Below are 19256 nucleotides of genomic sequence, written 5' to 3'. Positions count from 1 at the left end.
GTTCTTACTGTGATGCCACTGAAGCAGCAGCATCATTGCTAAGTTCTGTAACCAATAAGCAAACTTGAAAAAAAATCTTTCCAGATACATGAGAGACCTGACAGAACTGGAGTATGTGCCAAAAGTTTGAATAGGCCTCAGAAAAGCTTTTTAGATCCAACTGTCATGACATTAGGATTTTCCTGGTGAAAATGTTTCACTTTATCAGGCCAATGTTAAACAATAGGATCGAAAAAGAAGCCAACAGACACCTTGAAAATGAGGATATGGTTGTTTTGGCCATGTGGGTTACATTTGAACATGGACATAGTGGTACATAGGCAGTTTGCAGATTTTTCTACTTTTGATGGCATTGTAGATTTTTGCCCAATTTTTTCCTCTTTCTCTTTCCATTGCATTTTCATCCTGTAGGTGGCCCCATTTGGCTCATGATGCTTAATTTCTGAATTCCTTTACTAAATGTTTGAATATTACTTTTTTTTTTTAAGTTTAATGTTAGAACACGTGAGTAAACTGCAAATGTTGAAAAAGGAGATTGAGTAATTAAAACCCAACTTCCTCTATGTTTAGAAAATTTTTGTCACTGGTAGAGGGTAGCAAGCGGGGGAAGAAAATTATTGAGCAAGATAGGGCTTGTCAGGGAGAGTAATGAATTAGGAGATGGATAAACACAAGGCAAGTGATGAAAACAGTGGCTGGTAAGAGTGTTGGCAAGAAATGAGCAATACATCACAGAAAATGCTTCACACAGAGGGATGGACTGATTGCTCAAGTTTCTATGACTGTGTGACCTGTCACCCCAGGTATCTTCCAAACCACAGAAGACAGAATAAAGAATTCTATTTTATGTTTCATATGCTTTTTAAAAACAACAGATTTTTTTTTTTAGTTATTATTTAAATATTAAGTAAATGTTATTTGATAATCATCTGTCACTTCATCTGAAGAATTAAAAATGATTCATGCTTGAGCTGTTGGTGTGTCATCACTTTTTCAAATGATATCAAGTATAAATTAATTATATTAGTTACAATAAGATGCAGTTTTTGTTTTGATGGAAAAGATTAAAATTAAAATTAAAGGGATGTAACTTGACTAAAAAAGTGGGGTGCATGTTATTCCAGAGCAGGCACTAGACTTTAACAGAGAAAGTGATAGTGAACCAGATCAATAGATGTTAATGCTCACTTTTAGAGAGTTCTAATAGAAAAACACATCCCTTTTTTTTCCTATTTCAGAAGTTTGTCATTTCAATATCACATAATGAGCACCAACTTTTCAATATTTCTCATCCTACTTAACTAACAGCTGTTTTGGAAATCTGTCTGTAAGAGCTGTAGTAAAAGATCTGGAAATCTGAGCCTTACTGTGGAGGCAGGATGGTAAAGAAATTCAGTATTTACCTGGTATAACAGTATATACTACATTTTTTTTTTTCTTTTGAGGGCAATATTAGTTAATTCAAGAAGTTAAGTTAATTCTTAACTTTGGGGGTAATATTTTCATGGTAGTGATATACTTCAGCTCATCATTTTGCTGTATTATAGCTGGAGCAGTGGTTGTGTTGTAACTTCTTATGCAGCTCAATTTTTTTTCTATTTTTTTTCCTGTTCATTGTTCTCTACCTTGACTTTCTGAACTCAGAGTATTTGCACTGTCAGTATTGTGCCTTTCAAACATTATCAAGCAGGTTGAAGCTGACTTTGAATCTCAACATCTTATTGTTGCTTTAAGAGAAATTACATCATCTATTGTCAGGCAAATGCTTGAACTGCAACTTGTTCTCAAGGAGGCAAAATAATCCAAAGGATTGATTTTTTTTTTTTTTTTTTTTTTTTTTTTTTTTTTTTTTTTTTTTTTTTTTTGATACAGAAATCAGAGTCACAGCATACTGGCAAATATCTTTGTCCTGGAAACATAAAACATATCTTGTTAACATCAAAACATTTAAAGCAAATAAAGGTTTTGGATCTTGCTTTCCCTGAGACCCAAAAGGCTGCAACAGGTTAAATTTCTCCAGGTTAGCAGTGTGCCTTTGTGAGGGTGGGCAGTCTCAGATATGGTACCTGACAGAAAGCAATGGTGGGAATCTAAGGTGTGATGATGTGGAGTAGCAGCATTATTACATTGAAGACATCTGGTTTGTCCATCAGCCTCAAAGTAGATAACTGTGTTCATGTCATTCCCCACTTCCATACTCCTCTGGAAGCCCTGTGGTAGTGGAGGCTCAAAACCAATAAGTTTTAGTACTTTTCTGGTCTTACCATCAGGTTTTGTTTCCAAAGGTTTAAGGTGTCCCTTTCCTTACTGCAGCTGCTATTGATGTCCGGTCAGACTGCCCAGTTATGGACAACAACCCATCCTTCCCTGGTCTGCAGCAACTTCAAAAGCATTTTAAGGTGATCTTCTGTATCTGTTTCCTCTCCTGAAAAGCAACCTCAGTTCCACCTTTCCACATGGTTTTCAGATATCTGATAATATTATATCACTCTGAAATCAATAATCATCACCTTCTTGTATACATACATTGAATTTTAGGGCTGAGGGAAACCATGCATTCATTTTTGCTTTCTAGTCCAGGATGATGCAGTCTTCTGGAATGTTGTTTTTGGAAACCACAGCTACAGCAGACTTGTGTAATAGAGCTGAGTGACAAATGATGTGGGGGTAAAAGTGATGGAAGAATGTCCTGTCGGTGTACCTCTGAGAAAATCCCCTTTTATTCATGGGCAGCTGCAGTGTCTTCCCTCCTGCTTGTCAGTTTGTAATCAGCAGAACAATAGAAGTCTGTCAGTGGCTCTAAGCACAGTAGCTCAGATACTTTGATAAGCACATATCTGCCTTGGCTAAGTAACAGCTACATCCTAAGCATTAAAATCCTAGTGACATCCACAGGAGGTGCCTTATGGCAGCAGGGTAGAGGGATGAGGCTCTAATGCTGCTGTTACTGTTATGGAGCTGTTGTGGCTGCAACGGGGCACCTGGCTGAGCCCTGCTTAGGCTCTGAGATGGTGAATGGTGAACAGGCTGCCCTGAAGGACTCAGGGTCTAACTAGGGGGCCATTAGAAGAGTGAAGCTGAAGTAGTGTGCCTTGTCCTGGTTGTTGGAGAAAGTAGGCAAAAGAAGTTGTAGCTCTGTGTAACCTCTTGGCTACCTGTGTATTATTCTTCTCAGATCACCAGCTTCCCTGCTCATGTGGTTGCTCCCAGGTCCACTTATCCCCGTATGAAACTAGTTAATAAAAACGGTTCTGGTTAATGGCTTTCTCTAAGCCAGACTTCTCAAGCACAGAGGCACTGCAGGAGAGGAACAGAGTGGTGGTTCCCAGGGCTGCAGCCTGGCCACAGCACCTAAAGGACTCTCCTGAATGAGCCCATCTGACCCACCAAAGAAGAGAGCAAAGCCCAGCTTGCCTGTCCCAGTGCTCTTTTACTGATGGCTATTATATTAACGTGAGGGCTGAACTCTTTCCTGTACATTAAAAAAACCCCTTCCCCCTACATGCCTCTCTCCTATTTAATTTCTTTCTATAAAAACCTCTGCAGTAAAATGAATGCGGCAGATGTCTACTCTTCTGAAAAAAGATTATGCTTTGAAGCCACACAGTAGCCTCACTTTTCACGGCATTAATGATGTGGACTAAGCTTTGGGAATTGTATTTAAAAAATACTCCAAATAGAAGAGGTCTATTCAGCTGCTAAGCACACCCATATTTTTAATAGCTAACGTGTGTGTGTGTACACACATACAGAGAGTTCTTTTCAATCCTTCTTTTTCCTGGGTGTGAGTGTAGGTGTGAGCGCAGGCCGATTTTTGTTCCTTTTTTTTTTTTTTTTTTTTTTTTACAGCTTGAAATAACCAGAAAAAAAAATTTCTTGTTTGATATATGCAAACAGTTCCCAGTAGTGTGGCTCCCTGGATGCTCACTGGAGGATGTCCCTGTGGCAGGAAGTGCACTGCTTTTGCTGGGAGCTGCCTGGTGCAGTCTTTCCTCAGGGACAAGGTGTTAACAAGCAGCACCACAGTGCCACCAACATTATCTTCACTAAACCTGCAGACTTGTGACTTTTTTTTTCCAAGTAATTGTTTTCACAGGATTTCAGCCTTTGATAATAAAAACCTGATGTTTTCAAGCAGCATTTGGAAAACGAACACTTTCCAAGCAAATGATGTTGATGAGTCAATAACTTGAATTGTCAACTCCTCCCAATGCTTGGACTCAGCTTGCAGGGTTTCTCTAACTTCTCTGTATTTGACAAGTGTCTTCCCTTACTGAGGGTTCTGTGTTGTGCTTTATTTTGCTGTCATGGATGTTGGTGCTTTTTCATTGTTCAGATGATGACCTTCAGATGGGGACAAAGTCATCTCTGAAGTCAGCTACCATATCCTTTGTGAAGGTGCTCTGGGGTCCCTGAGGTTGGAAGCAGCCCAGGGAGCTGGATAAATCAGGGTCTTCTAAACTGCACTTCCACAACCTTTTTGACTTATGTTCAGAGAGAAAAAAAACCAAACAAAACAAAACATCAACCCCAAACTGAAAAATTTACATTTGAAAAGTGAACCTAAAAGTTTTCCAGTGGGCTAAATGAGAGCCCAGTTACAAATACCTGTGCTTCAGGAGTGGCAGTTTCACTGTACATGTCCTTGCTAAGAGCCAGAGGAGACAAATTCAGTTTGTTCATAACTGCCCTATGTAGGAGAAAAATAAATGTAATAAACTTACAGAAAATACAACTTATTTTCATATCAGCTCATTTATATGAAATTGAGGAAAGCCAAGCTCTTTTGTGCTGTAATTTTGTAATTTTGTAGCAATTTACCTAATTTTCATGCAGAATAGAGGAAGTTAAAATTAAATCCAAATAATTTTCTTGTGTATTGGTTTTGTTTCTCTTTAGGAGGCAATGTTTTAATGCCCTATAAAACAGGGTTTTTTTGAATGCTAGTTTAGTATTTATAGGTTCTCTGGTGTTTTGGGTTTGTGTCTTTCTTTGTTGCTTTTATTTTCCTTTTTGTTTTACTTGTTGAATTCCTCCCTTTTATTATTTACTTTTTTTCTTTAAATCTGACTCAGGCAGGAGAGTAGATGGTCCTAAAATCTGAATACTAAACTGTGAAGCTTTAGTATATGAGATACAGACTACATAATCTCATACCAAACAAACAAAAAATAGAAAAAAAGAGCAAAGTTTATTCTTTCTACTAAATAAAAAAAAAATCAATCAGGCTGTGGACTTCTGAAAGCTTTGGGGACATGAGCTTTACATATTCACATTTTCTGTATTTGATTATACACTTTACAGTCCTGTTCTCAGCAGTTAAAGAACCACATCGTTTATTATGTTTTAATTTTAGAGGCAAAAAATTAATTGTTTAATGTAGACTGAAATTAATACAGGAGAACACTAATGAATAGTATAAATGAATAATAATATCAATGACTGTTTTAAACTGCTTGTGATATTTTTGTATGTTGTAGGATCCAGTGCTCTGCAAGTATCCAGTTATGGATGTTAGACTGGAGAATGTTGCCCCATATGTTAATGTAGCTAAACCACAGATACAGCAGTGACATAGTGCACAAGTGGAAGGAAACTTTAGTGGTTCTACAGATTTTTTTTTTTTTTTTAATTCTATAATTTTTCATCAAATGTATGCAGCATAAACTTTCAGTATCATTTTTCACTGTAGTGAAAACTTCTGAATAGACCAAAGAAATTTGAAAAGTAAATGAAGCTCTAACATTTGAATAATTACTTCTAATTAATTTACTCTGTGGTGCATATGACATTTAGTGGAGAGTTTTCTATTTTATCAGAAATTTTACATATTGGATTGTTTGTCTGTAGAAAGCTCGCTGTGTTACTGCAAGTTCTGCTGGTAAGACTATTTTAGACCTCCTGCAAAGGACTTAAGGGTGACCTGAGAGCTTTTTAGGAAAGTATTTATGCAAGTCATCATTTTACTTCTTCAAAGCCAAATAATCTGAAATGCTTTTGTAATGCAGAGTTTGGGACAGAGGCAGTTAAAGGCAATCAGAAACTCCACTTGGAGAAATTGTTTTGAGTGGTCTCCATAAAAGCTGGGAAGCAGCATTTGCATGTACCCTGTTATTGCCTCCCTTTGAAAGGGATGAACTTGTTTGTAAGAGCTGCTGTGCTCGGTTCTGCCAAGCTGAGTTCTAGGTAACCCAGGGAGACTTCCCAGAAAGTTGAGAGTGTGTTTCTTTGTTCCAGGATATTATGAAAGGGAATCAGCAAGGGCCTCTGGCTAAAAAATGTAAGCTGACCTGCAGTATGCAAGTGCAGGAGGTCAGCCATTTGATGTGGGATGTATCTTCGGGCCATTCGAATAACTTCATAGCTGGGTCTCAAAATGTGACTTCCTGCGGTTGTGACCCATAGACCTTTCAAGTACAGTGGAAGTCTTGACAGATCAGTTGTGCAGTTTGCAGGACTCTCAAAAATAATTTGCTTCTCAGCTGGTTTTCTGGTGTTTGAAACATTAAGACAATCATCCAGCACTTTTCCTTCTCTTGTGAAGTGAAGTGCATTTTATTAAAATACATATTTGGTAAAAATTTAATAAAGCAGCTCATACTTTTTCAAGGCTAGACAATACTTTGAAAACTGGTTCCAAATCTCTGGCCTCAATATATGAATACTAATTGTATCTTATCTACTGTCGGTTATTGAAATCCCAACCAGTAGGAAAGCTAATCTGACATCTCCATTCACATACACCTTCTTTTGAGCCTCTTTACAATTCAGTCAGTGCTATCAATGATTAAATATCCCAGTCCCTACAGTTTCAACCTTTTTTTTTTATCCCTTAACTTTCCTTTTAGGTTGTTACTTTCAGTTAGTGAACAGCTCATTTTTTGAGTAAAGACATTGTGAAATTCACTTAAAATGACTGTTTGAAGATTTTATTAAAAATATATCTCTGTGGACAGACTCTGTCCTTCATTACAACAATAGAAATCCCCATTGTCTTCAGCACTTTCACTCCAAATTTGCAGGAAGTTTAGAATCCAAACTAAAAGATGTAAAATACTTTTGAATTTGTGAGCCATCAGTTGAGAACAGCACAGGTGTTTGTTTTCACTGTGACTGATTTTGCTCACAGCTAACATATAATTACTGAGTCCATTCTTAGGCAGATGTGTACAATCCTTTAAGAGATCAAAGCAGATGGACCCAGGTCACTGAGATTAGAATTTGACCCTATTAGTACGATAATGGTTAAAATGATATGTAGTTTGTTTGCATTTTCCAGAGCTTGCATTTCAATAGGTTTGTACAAGTTATTTCTAAATTGAATAATTCTTATATAATTTCACTTTCCGTGTTCAGCTGGAAGTATATTTTACAGTGTAAGTGCAGAGCCAAATTGTCCAAGGCCCTCTTCTTTTTATAGTCAAATTACAGATCCAGGCATAGGAAATATCAAAGTATATGCTAATAAGTTTGGAAAAATTACTACAGTCCTTGAACCTTTGGCCAGCTGGTGTGGACTTTGCAATGAAAAATGCTACCAGCTATATGTTTTCTTTTTATGTGACTTTTGTTGACTGTTTGTGCACCCTGTATTTATATATTCATTTTGAAGCACCCTATTTTTATAACATGGCAGTAAAGAGAGGAATTAAGTTGAACAGAGACCTTTTTGCTGAGACCTTACAAAGGAGCAGGTACTTGACTTCTTCATGGGAAAGCAAGGTTTTCTGTTTCTTTGTGATGACTCACTATGTGTCAGATAATGGACTCCTATTAGTGCCACCACAGGAGTATTAAGAAGGTTTGAGTGGAGAGAGGGAAAAATGAGGGCGAAGAGACTTTTTTTTAAAGAAAATCCACTTTTGAGAAATACTAGAGGAAGCCTTTGTTTTGTTAATTAAAGTTAACAGTGAAGATGAAGGCTGGCAAATGGTTGAACTTGGATTCTGTCCACTCTGTGTGTACAGTCTACTTGGAACATGGAAGAACCCCGTTGCTTACAAGCAATTTGCAATGTGTTAACTTACAGCAGCCCAGTTAATCTATAGGGCGCTTGTTTGTTTGTTTGTTTGTTTGTTTAACATTTTCACTTCTTAACCAGGAAGCATCAAAGTCTGGGCTCCAACCCAGTGCTTTGGCAGCCAAGATGAAGGAGTTGGCTTTGTCTGTCATCACATACAACCCTGTTCTGTTTCTGCAGGATTTATCTCATATGTCTGCATGAGGCTTGAGATGGATTTTTGCCTGCATAAGTGCACCAGTGGGTGCATAGTCAGTGTCATCAGCTGCGGGTATTTTTCTCTCCGAGTTTATAGAAATACTTAATGTTTCTCTTCAAGTCATAACTTCTGGAGTCATGTGTTAACATGACTCCAGAACTCTTTCATTTAATGAAAGTGGTGAATTTTTCACCATTGTAGTTTCCAAGCAGATATTAACCAAAGAGATTCTGTCATTGTAGGTCTTAGGAGTAGTAAGAAAATTTTGTGCCTTTTGGTTGACCTGGGTCATGATATTTAAATACCAAGGCAAGTGGTTCAATGTAAAACAAACTGGTCACTCATAGTCAGAAGCCTTGGCTGGTATAAAGAAAGTATTGTTAAATCCATGTAAGCTGTGCCAGTCAGAAGAACAGGATCTAAATTCAGGATACAGAGAAGAGGATCCCGATTTGAATTTTGGTATTTGATACATGTGTATACTTTTAAACTGCAGTACACGATATATATTTGCATTTTATGTGCATAAGAAGCACACCTAAAGACAGGTTTCAGCTGCCAGATCTGAACACAGACTCTCCAGTTGGACAGGAGACACATGCATATTGCTTTTTTTTATCTTTTTATTCTTTCTTGCCTTTTGCCCTTCAGCTGTGACTGCATGTCCTGCTTTTTATTTAAATATAATGATCACTTCCACAGATTACAGGGCCAGGTCTCAGGGAAATGTTTTTAAGTATCCCAAGACAATAAGGGAAAAAAATACGCTTATTTTAGAACAAGTAACCATTTACAATGTTTTGTGAAAACTGGTGATTTGAAAATGGATGATCATTAGAAAACACAAAAATTAAGATGATCCCCCTCCCCCCAAATGCATAGGAATTTTGCATTTATTTGTGACTTAACACATGTTCCGAAGTGTATAATTCAGACACTGGCTGGAAACATCCCTGGAAGCAGACCTGGGTTGTCATATTTCATTACAGCTATTGAACTATTGCAGCCATGCTATTATGCTGTAATGACAGGGGTCTTCTCCTTTGCTTTTCAACTTGCAAATCTAGGAAAGATACCATATGTCATTAGTCCTGGCACAGATTCTGGCAAAAGGAGTTCTCCAAAGCACTAAAATATATGCAAGGCCTTTTCCCTTGAAAAAGATAAAGGGATTGCATTTTTGTTCTGCTGAATCTCTGTGTTTCACTGAGGTATATAATGGTTGCAGAACAGATAAAATATGATTTCAATCACAGTGCACAGTTTGGAGAATGATCCAGGTTAAAGTTGTGTTGATCCATGAGGACAGGTTTTGGTCCCACTGCTGCCCAGCACCCTGTGAGTGTGGTGCTCCCTGCTGAACACCTCTGGGCCAGGGGTGCCTAACTGTGAGAAACACCTGGTTGGGATCTTAGGCAGAAATTAGATTCTCTGGAATTTGAGCTTTGCTGATGTTTTATTCATCATTTTTGTATGTGGGAAAAAAATTAATCAGTGCTTGTGAAAGTAAAAAATGAATCACAGTGGTGGTGTTATTTGGCCTCTGAGAGTGAGGTCTAAACCAGCCTCCTTCCTTCAGCCTGGCTGGCAATTCTACACTTGCTTCAACTTGCCAGGGTAATGCCTTCAGTAACATATGTGAATCAGGCACTAAAATCTCTAATCTTCTTCTTGAGAAATCATTCAAACAGATGGATATTGCAAGGTTGTTTAGAAAAGATTAATATGGCATTCATTTAATTGGTAAAATATGTATGGAATAGACCAAAAGTACTGACATTCAGTATGAAGCGCTTTCAAAAATGTAGATATCTTATCAAGGATATGGGTGCATTTATTCCTTTTATTTTCTGTTCAGTTCTCTGCTGTAAAATGGACTTCAGGAAGTACACTCCTTGACTATCTTTTCCTTATGACATAGCAATATCTTCCTCATGGTAAAGATTTAATGATATATTAATTGCTGTTTAACTTTTTCAGTGAAGGTGGCAGTTCCTTCAAGTCTTTTGGTGCCTTCTCCTACCTTCAAAAGCCTGCAAAATACCAACCTACCTACCTAGAGAATGAGTAACATTTGTAAGTGCTTTGGGTTGATTCAGTTAGGTGAGAATGCATCTTGAAGTAATCTCTTGTTGTTGTAATTGCTAGATTTAGCTTAGCAGGCTGCAGCTTTCCTGAGAGCTCAGCAGAGCTCAGCGGGGCTGCTTAGGGCGGTGCAACCACGGTCGCCCTCCCGTAGTCCATTTCGGACGGCCCCGCGGTTCTTGCCCTGGTCAGCCATCAGCATTACAACCAGTGATGGCAAAGGAGGTGAGAAGGGTCACCCAGGAGGGTTTGAGATGACTTTAACCACATCTTGTCCCCGCAATCTACAAAGGCAGAGAGACCTCATGGTCCTGGCGCAGTGGGGTTTTGTCAGGGGCTCAGGGGTGGTTCCTGGGCGGGGTTGGGGTACAGGAAGTAATAGGGGGAGCCTAAGGGAGTGGCCAAGGCTAAGGTGAGGAACAGAGGAGGGAACAATTATGGGATAGGGAAAAGCAATGGGTAAAGACATTGCGACATCATGTTGTTTCAGCCATTTGAAACCCAGCCAATCCAGATGGAATTTGGAAATGTACCATAAAAAACCTGCATTGAAATCTTAAATGATAGTGAGATAATGAGAGATGATTTTGTAGCCATGGCCAATGAGATTTTATATTGAGCTTGCTAGAAATACTGCTTTTATTGCTGATGGGCTGCAATTTCAGAAATGGGCAAATGCTGTGTTCTTCATGCAGGTTTTCCATTAAGAGCAAAAGAAAAAAAAAAGCTTTTGCAGGGTTACAGCCCTTTTGTTTCTTGATTTTTGGATTTTGGTTGGGTTTTTTTGGAGCGGGGCAAGAAATCAGGGGCTGGGTTTTTTGTTGTCTCACTTGTGGTTTTTTTAACTGTAATTAAAGCCCCTATAAGCAGCAGAAAGACTGTGAGTCTGTATGAGTCTATGGGTCTGTTTTGTCAAAATGCCCACTTTCCCAGATAATTGCCTTCAGTGAGGCTGGCTGGCAGTGGATTTTTATGGAAGCCACATTCTGGAAGCCAAGGATTTAAAGAATTCCTGAGATGCATGTTGCCACTGATCCAGTGTGTCATTCATACTTGACAGGCCTTTCTTCATGTTAATTTGTTTAATCACTGTTGGAACCAACCTGTGTTTTGGCTTCAGGAGCATTACGCTGCCTTGCACAACTGAGCTCTGCATATTGGTGCATTGGATGTATGGCCCTGCCTTATAGAGATTTGTATAGGTTCCAAATTCATAGGAAAAGATAAGGACAATTTATGGGCGGGATGGAGAAATGTAGATGAAATGAATTTAGAGGAATAAACACTGAAAAAATGGTGAATTTCTTGGTCTAGATCACCAATCATCCAAAAGAATACTAAGGAGTGAGTTAAAGTATGTTCAAGGCAAAGACAGGATTCATTCACTGGCAGTGGTAGCCTGAAGTGGGAATGGCAACTGTGCATCCTCATATTTCTTTAGGAACTGGCTACTTTCAATGTTAATTTAAAAAAAAAAAAAAAAAAAAAAAAAAAAAAAAAAAAAAAAGAGAGAATAAAGTGGCAGAAGGGGAAAGGAAGAGAGGCAATTTATCCTTGTTAGTAACACTTTGGTTAACAATATATCATGTTGTCTGATATTCATTTTCAGAAACATTGGAGAATTCAGCACTATAGTACTATATCATGGGGATTTGTTTGACTCATGTGTTAGGATAAGAGGGAGTGCCTCTATTTGTATTAGCTGGAGGAGGATTATGAACTATTATCTTACTTTGTTATCTGAGCTAGGAGTGTACAAGGAAGTTTCTTCTACTAATGGCTGAGCCGCTCTTCAGATAAAGCTCTCCACAGGATCCCTGTAGCCCTAATTAATCAGCTGTTAAAACAGTAGGTGATAGACAGGCTTGTTTTAAGTTCGAATTGCCTGCAATCAGAGATAACAGGTGAGTCCCATTTGGCAGTGAGATATGGAAGTAGAAGAGTGATCTGTTATCAAAATGAATATGGCATTCAAATCAAAATTGAAGTTTGCAGAAGGAACCAGCAAAGTAAAATAAGACGGAATCTTTTTTACTTTGAAGGGTCAAAATACCTTCACTTTGGTGATTGCTGTAGACAGGACCGAATCCATTTTGTATATCTTTATACTAAGTGCAGGCATTATTAAAATAAATTCGGGCTGCTGGAGAACACTTGCCATTCCAGTAATTGCTGGAATCATTGGCAGGTGGCACTAACAAGGCCCTGTAGCAGTTGCTGCTGCCAGTGGGATCCAGGACAGGATCTGGCCAGCACACCTAGCCAGCCCAAGAGATGCAGGTTAAATGGCTGCATTTTGAGTCAGGAATTGAATGTGTCTCTTTTTGTGTCACTGCCCTAACCATCAGGCTGTAGAGTAACTTCTTTCCTTATCCAGAATAGGAGAGCACCAGTGGTGCAGTGGGAATATTTTATCCCAGAAGGTGGGTCACTTATGTGGGTGTTATGGCAGGTCTAGGCTTGAGTCCTGCTTTGCTGCGTTTACAGGCACAATGAAGGACCTTTCCTCACTTTCAGCATTAAAAGACAGACAAATTGGAGGGATAATGGCAAACTTTTAGGCCAGTAGGTACCTGGTTTATTTTAAAACATTTTCTTTTTTACTTGTTTGTATCACACCAACCATCAGAAGCGTTTCTCAGGACTGATGCCAGTGCTAGTTGCTGCACAAATAGTGATAAAAACCTTCTCTTAGTCTAGATTCAATTTACATTTTAAATTCTCTGCAGGTAACAAGAGGATACCTGTTTCAGGTATTCTGATATCTGAGACAGGCGTTAGGAGCTCCTGAGAGATGGATCTCTCTAAAAATGACCAAATGTCTTTCATGTCTTTCAGCCTGGTCGTTGTTTGATAGTCCCATGTTCACAAGTGGGACAGAAGTCACTCTAAACCAGAAATACTGTTTATTTTCTTTGACTTCTCTGTATGTAGGTGAATATTCCTCTGTGACCCCATTGTTTAGTCGTAACACAGATGCCTATCAGTGCTTCAGGAGTTAAATTACCACTTGTCTCATACAGATGAAAGCAAGTTGGTCACTGATCATGTTATAGTCACAAATAGGCCAGCAGCATGGGCAGTAGCCTTTTCTTCAGGTCACATATCCTGTTGGTTTTTTTTTAAATGGACTACAGACCTCAGTAGATGTCTTAATTATCACTGGAAATCTCTGTAACCATAATCAGTGCATGTTCATTTGCATATTCTTTCTTGGATGTCTCTGTCACTGGGACACGGAGTTCTGTTTTCCACCTTCACTAAGGACATCCATTGTCTTTTGCCTTCCATATTCTATGTCATGAAACCTTTATTTATTGGCTCTTATCTCTTCTAGAAAGTACATCCTCCTCATGCTCTAGTACTAGTCATTGCTTTCTAAATCTGGGGGCTTGTTCAGCTGTCCTTTTTGTCTGGTGCATGTTTCCACTGGATAGCATTTCTTTTTCCTGTGAGCCTTTACATGTGCATGCCACTGTTTTCAGCTATGAATATAAAATATCTGCTCTCTTTTTTTTCCCCATCCATAAGCCCTATCCACTCTGCATAGTTTCATTCTGTTTTGGTTGATGCTTCTCATCAAAAACCTTTATCCGGTGTTCCAGTGTTTCGGATGTTATTTTTGACGCCTGAGTTTGACTTGCTCCTAATTCTTTTTTACTGATTAAATGGTAAAGGGAAAAAAAAGTTTTAACTTTCTGTTTTTCTTTTCATCCCTCAGTGTTCAGCTCTCTGTACCAATTCAAGTCTCAGTTCTGCTGTGCCCTCAGGTGTACTTCTGAAAATCCAGCATCCTGGTGGCCACTCCTTTTGATGCAGTGTGCTTGCTCTGTTTCAAGGTGCTGCTTGGCCCCTCAGATAATCATGCTTCTTTTCTTATGGCGTCTCTTTTAGGTTGACTGCTTCCTCCATGTATTGCCTACCACCTGGTGGGTGATAATATGAGAGTACTTCATGTTTCTAAAATTAAACTCTCTTTTATTCAGAAAACTCTTCACAAAAGTGTTGCAATTCATTTGCTGCAGCTGTAGTAGCCACGTGCAGGTAAACCAGCTCTCCAGTGTACAGACACAGCTTTTTTCCAGGAGCAATCCAGGTTCCCCATAGGTCGCTACTCGAGGAGCCTGCAGCTGCTCAGCGACAGATCAGCAGGACACAGCCATTTCACAGATTTTGTCTCCAGTTCAATGCACACTGATCCCAGGTATCACTGACCAGATTCTCAATAGCCTTCATCTGCCTGGGATCTAGTTGGAAGTAGAAGAGTGACTGTACAAAAGTCACCCTGCCTTAATACACAGCAAAGTGCAGGAGGGATGCAGACCTCTCTCCTGTGAGCCCCCAGGTGTGCAACTGATGTGATGTCCCTGTTCCTGCCAAACATTCAGAGCAGGTTTACCAACTGCTGTGAAAAAATCGCACTTTCAGGACTTGTATTTTGCTTCCACTTTAGTTATACACCATGGAATGAAACAGTAACACTTGGAAGTCTAATGTTCCTATTTATACATTTAACCATTAACTAGACATGCACATACATGTGTGTGCACACACACAGAGGCTATATTAAAGACATATTACAAGAAACATTTCCAGCACAGGGATTTAGCTGTGTGAATCCCATTAACAATAATGGGAGTTGTTCCCCTAAATCCCCATGTATCTCGTTAAAATATACCTATTAGCGACAGGCTGAAGCCTACAAAACCCAGCAGTTTCCAAGTTAAAACTGAAACTTCATCATTAACTTACCCTATTGTGCCTAGGTAATGCAACACCCTTTAACTTCTCAAATTCAAAGGTGTCTTTTCTCCATTGAACTTAAAACAAATCTTGTCTTGTTAATACAATAGGTTCTGCTATAGATAGCCCACTCTGTAACTCTTGATCATGTTGGAAATGTTTTCTCTCTCAAGCAATACCATCTATGAAGGGAGAGTGTTACCAAAATATCTTTAAAACCTTTAGGAGAAGTAGAATATAAAATATAAATGGACTAATGCATTTGCTAATAGCAGATCATAACATTGAAGTATGACAGCGATGAAATGTCAGATACTGATTTATTGTTCTTGGCATTTTTAGAAATAAAGAATTCTTGATGTATAAAACACAAGTCACTCCAGATGAATGAATACCTAAGGAAACCAGATACATGAAGGAAACTTTATTTACAGTAAATTCATTTATCAATGTCATTATGAGAGAAAGAAACCTTAAACTGCGTGCTCCAAGCGTTCCCCAGTGCAGTTATGTGCATTCTAGAAAACACGAGGTTGTATCTGTGTGTGATGAAGAAGGTCTGCACTGACAATGGTGTAGTGCAGCCTAGAGAGGATGAAGCTAAGAGCAAATGAGCTGGCTTGACTGTCCACTGTAGAGTTGCTTTTCCTGAGAGCTATTCCTGAGTTTATGGTGAGGGTGAATTTAAAGTAGAGTAGCATGTGTGGAGGTCTGTACTAATGCCGTTGTGGTTCTGATATGTGAAACAAACTCACTTGTTGTTGGCTCAGGTAACTGCACTGCAGATGTAATAGAAAACCATGCTTTTATACCTTTGATAATGGTATAACTTTTTTAGCTTTTAGAGGAAGGTGAAATAAGGAATACCAGCAAAAACAGGATCCACAGTGATAGATACTGGTGAAATATTTGGGACATAGCTGCATTAGATATCATTTTCTCTGAGTTTAGCAGCAAAGATAAAAGGGTTACCATGGACATGAGTATCAGGTCCAGTAAGCCCTCCTTGTTTTGAGTTGAGCATGGCACAAAAATAGACATCTGTGCAGCGCCACTTCTGTTGCTTTGAATTTTCACTGCAGTGGAAATGGTCCTTCACCTCTGGGCTGGAAGCAGTGGGTGAAAATATTGTCCCACGCAAGAAGAAATTGCTGTAATTGCACTGTATGTGCGTGTTTATTTCCCTCTTGCCTCCCCCAGTGTAGATCTCTGTTTTGTTATATTGCAAATAATTTTTCTGGCTATAGGGCCCTAAATGGTCCTTGTTAACCTGTGACCGACCAGAACTCCAGCTCTCAACAAAATGTGCTCCCTGCTAGAGCAGCACATGAGTCTGTTGGGTCTGGAGGAGCTCCGGTAGGGCTTCTTCCAGTAGCTTAACCATTAACAATAAGCAGTGAAATGAGTCATCCGTACTTTATTTTTAATTAGAGCTGCAGCGAGCTCAAGCTTGGATTTTTTTTTTGCCTGCAGAGCTCAGGAGCTGAAACCAGCAGCACTCCCCTGGTCCTGGCTGTGCAGGGATTTCTGTAGAGCAACATCCTCACATTGTTGTGGATACAAAGAGCAAAACCAACACAACATACAGACTCACAGGAGCAAGTTAACATAATTCCTGTTGGCTTAGTCTGGCTGGAGATGTTTTACTTGCTCTATTCCTGATTTCCCTCTTGCACACACATACCATCCCCCTTCCATCCATCACTTCTGCTCCCCCCAAACAGGAGCCCAAATAACGAACACTGAATAAAAGGGAAAATATTATTTAGATTTGAGAGTTGTTTGTTTTAAATCTATTTAATTGATTATATTTTGCACAAGCTTAATAAGCTTAATATGAAGTTTTCAGGTCACATGCTGGCTGGAGAAATATCTCCACTGACTCCTAGAGCCAAATGATTCATTTACATTTTAACCACCTTTTGTATTCATTTCACATGCAGCCCATGAAGAAGCCTAAAACCTCCTGTATGAAAGAGTTCTGATGAACCATCCCTGATAGGCCTTAAGACCCATTAAAAAATCATAAATGCCTTTAAAATGAGGGGTGAATTCAGTGCTCACCTGAACTGCAGTGCCGAAGCAACACTGCCATCAATGTGCTGTGCTCATACAGATGGTGGCTTTGAGGGAAGATATTTCTTAGAATATATTGGAAAGCAGTGTTGAAAACATGTGGTGTTTGGCATTTTGTTACATCTTGGTGAATGAAAATCCTAGATAGAGAGCTAGTTCTATTCTTTACCTGGGTTGCTCTTATCTGTAGAGGGAAATCCAACTTGTTAAGCCCGTGTGCTTTGCAATGTCGGTGCCAAGCAGTTGGGTGCTGGCTGTCAGAGCCCTGGACCCGGCTCTGGTGGCCTCCATCAGCTTGGCCACAGCAGCTCTTTGCTGTCCTTCTTCCTCTCCTCATGTTTTATTTTGTCTTTTGTTTCGGAATTTTGTTGGGCAGATGTGAGATTTCTGAGATAGTATCCTTTCAGCAAGCAGGACCATCGTGAAGGTCATGCTCTTCGTTATGTACATGTGATACTTCATGTCCTACAATTGTTCTTTTCCACAAATGCATTAGGCAGGTAATGATTTAAGCTTCTTCTTATGATGGGCACGTTCATTTTTAGCCTGGGTTTCTTTTGCATCCCTAGTTAATGGGTGGGAGGACAGGTTGTGATGGAACAACCAGTGCTGTAATGTTGAAAGGGTAGGAAGCAAGCTGTGCTGGGCCAAGGACCTGGGCTCTGCAGAGAGCTTCAAAGCAGCGCACAAAATACTAATCAAACAGTCAGGTGCTTCTTTCTGCACAGCCTAAAGGCAGAATCCCTTGTTCAGGGTGCAGGCAGAGTCACACTCCTCATGAGGTTTCTATGGCTCAGGTTTAGATGGCTCTGGCAGTACTTTTGCTTAGAGGGCAGAGACAGTCCTTGGTGAGAGGGGGAGCAGGGAAGAGCCCTGAAGCCCAGCTGCTGCCTTGCTCCTTCTCATTGCTGCAGCTACACCTGGTGTCCTGGGAGAGAAGCAGGACTGACAGGCAGGTTCTCTGTGGCCGGTGATGGTTCCATTCAGGCAGGAGAAGGGGTGTGCAGACCCACACCAGGGAGGGGCATATGGATATAGGCAAGAAGCAGCAGCTCAGTCAGCTGGGGTGGTATTTGGCAGCAAAACTGTTGTCTGGACCCCTCATGGAAATGGTGCTCTGGAATGCCAGTGGGGCACATCAGCTGGGAACATGCATCTTCTTGCTGGACTGTTCTAGTTTAGGCTACTTGATATTTCCCTCATGAAGAGTAACCTTGATAGAAGACCACACTTCATAGCATTTTTTATGCAAAGAGGCACCCTAAATAACACAATTATAGAGGTAAGTGCCAGTAAGAGAAGATCATGGGGAGGGGAGATTAATTGATACAGAAACTGGAGAAGAACAAACATGAGGATGGATAAGACAGATGGAGAGATCAGACTTGGACAACACCCAAAAATGAGCAGGTTTTGCTGTGCAATAGGACCATGAGGAGGACAGTGCAGTGTGTGGAAAGAAGTGCAGGACAAAAGGTCAGTGAGGTGGGTTGGTTATAAGTCCAACAGTAATGTAGGGTTTTAAAGCTAAGTGGCATAAAATCTTATACACGAAGAGGACTGTCCTTGGGCAGGAACCAGATAGTATCTGGTTCTGATTTGGGATTACCTCTTTCCTTACCTCTCTCATTTGCCCCCCACATCTCTATGCACCTTATTATGATTATTGCAAGTTTTGGTAGTAAAATCCAAATTGCTGAATAGCTAAAAAATTGCATTTGTGAGTGTTTCTATAGTGACTTGTCATTACTGTTAATTTTTATGTCTTCATGTAGTTAATCTAACCTTTTTGGAGAGAATTGGATGGCAGCATTCAAAACTCAGTTGGTTTCCTTACTTCACCACTGGTTTGAATTGCTCTAATTGAAACCAGCATTATTTTGTTTGATCTTGTAATTAAACAATGTAATTTATATTAATCCATGAAATAATTTGGCTAATAGCTTTTACACTGATTGTATCTTAGCCTTTTTTCTTTTAAATTAGTATTGGAACCAAGAGGTTATCTGCTGAAAACCAATAAGCCACAAGTGAAGAAAAGATCTCTTTTACTTGTGGGGATTTTATTTTTAGGTTCTTTGATAAAAGCTGTGTTACAATATAGACACAGAAGCCCTGATTCACCCAGATCAG

The 19256-nt window shown here is 39.5% G+C and overlaps 1 long non-coding RNA gene across 8 annotated transcripts in view; it reads left to right on the top strand.

Moving 5' to 3' along the window:
• The window catches only part of LOC138114711 (uncharacterized), a 316350-nt gene that overhangs the window by 125991 nt on the left and 171103 nt on the right, over positions 1 to 19256 (top strand). The gene's annotated exons all lie outside the window — the stretch shown is intronic.

This window comes from Aphelocoma coerulescens, chromosome 9 (genome assembly GCF_041296385.1).
Source record: "Aphelocoma coerulescens isolate FSJ_1873_10779 chromosome 9, UR_Acoe_1.0, whole genome shotgun sequence".
Classification (NCBI taxonomy): Eukaryota; Metazoa; Chordata; class Aves; order Passeriformes; family Corvidae; genus Aphelocoma; species Aphelocoma coerulescens.
This window is presented reverse-complemented; position numbering and strand designations above follow the sequence as displayed.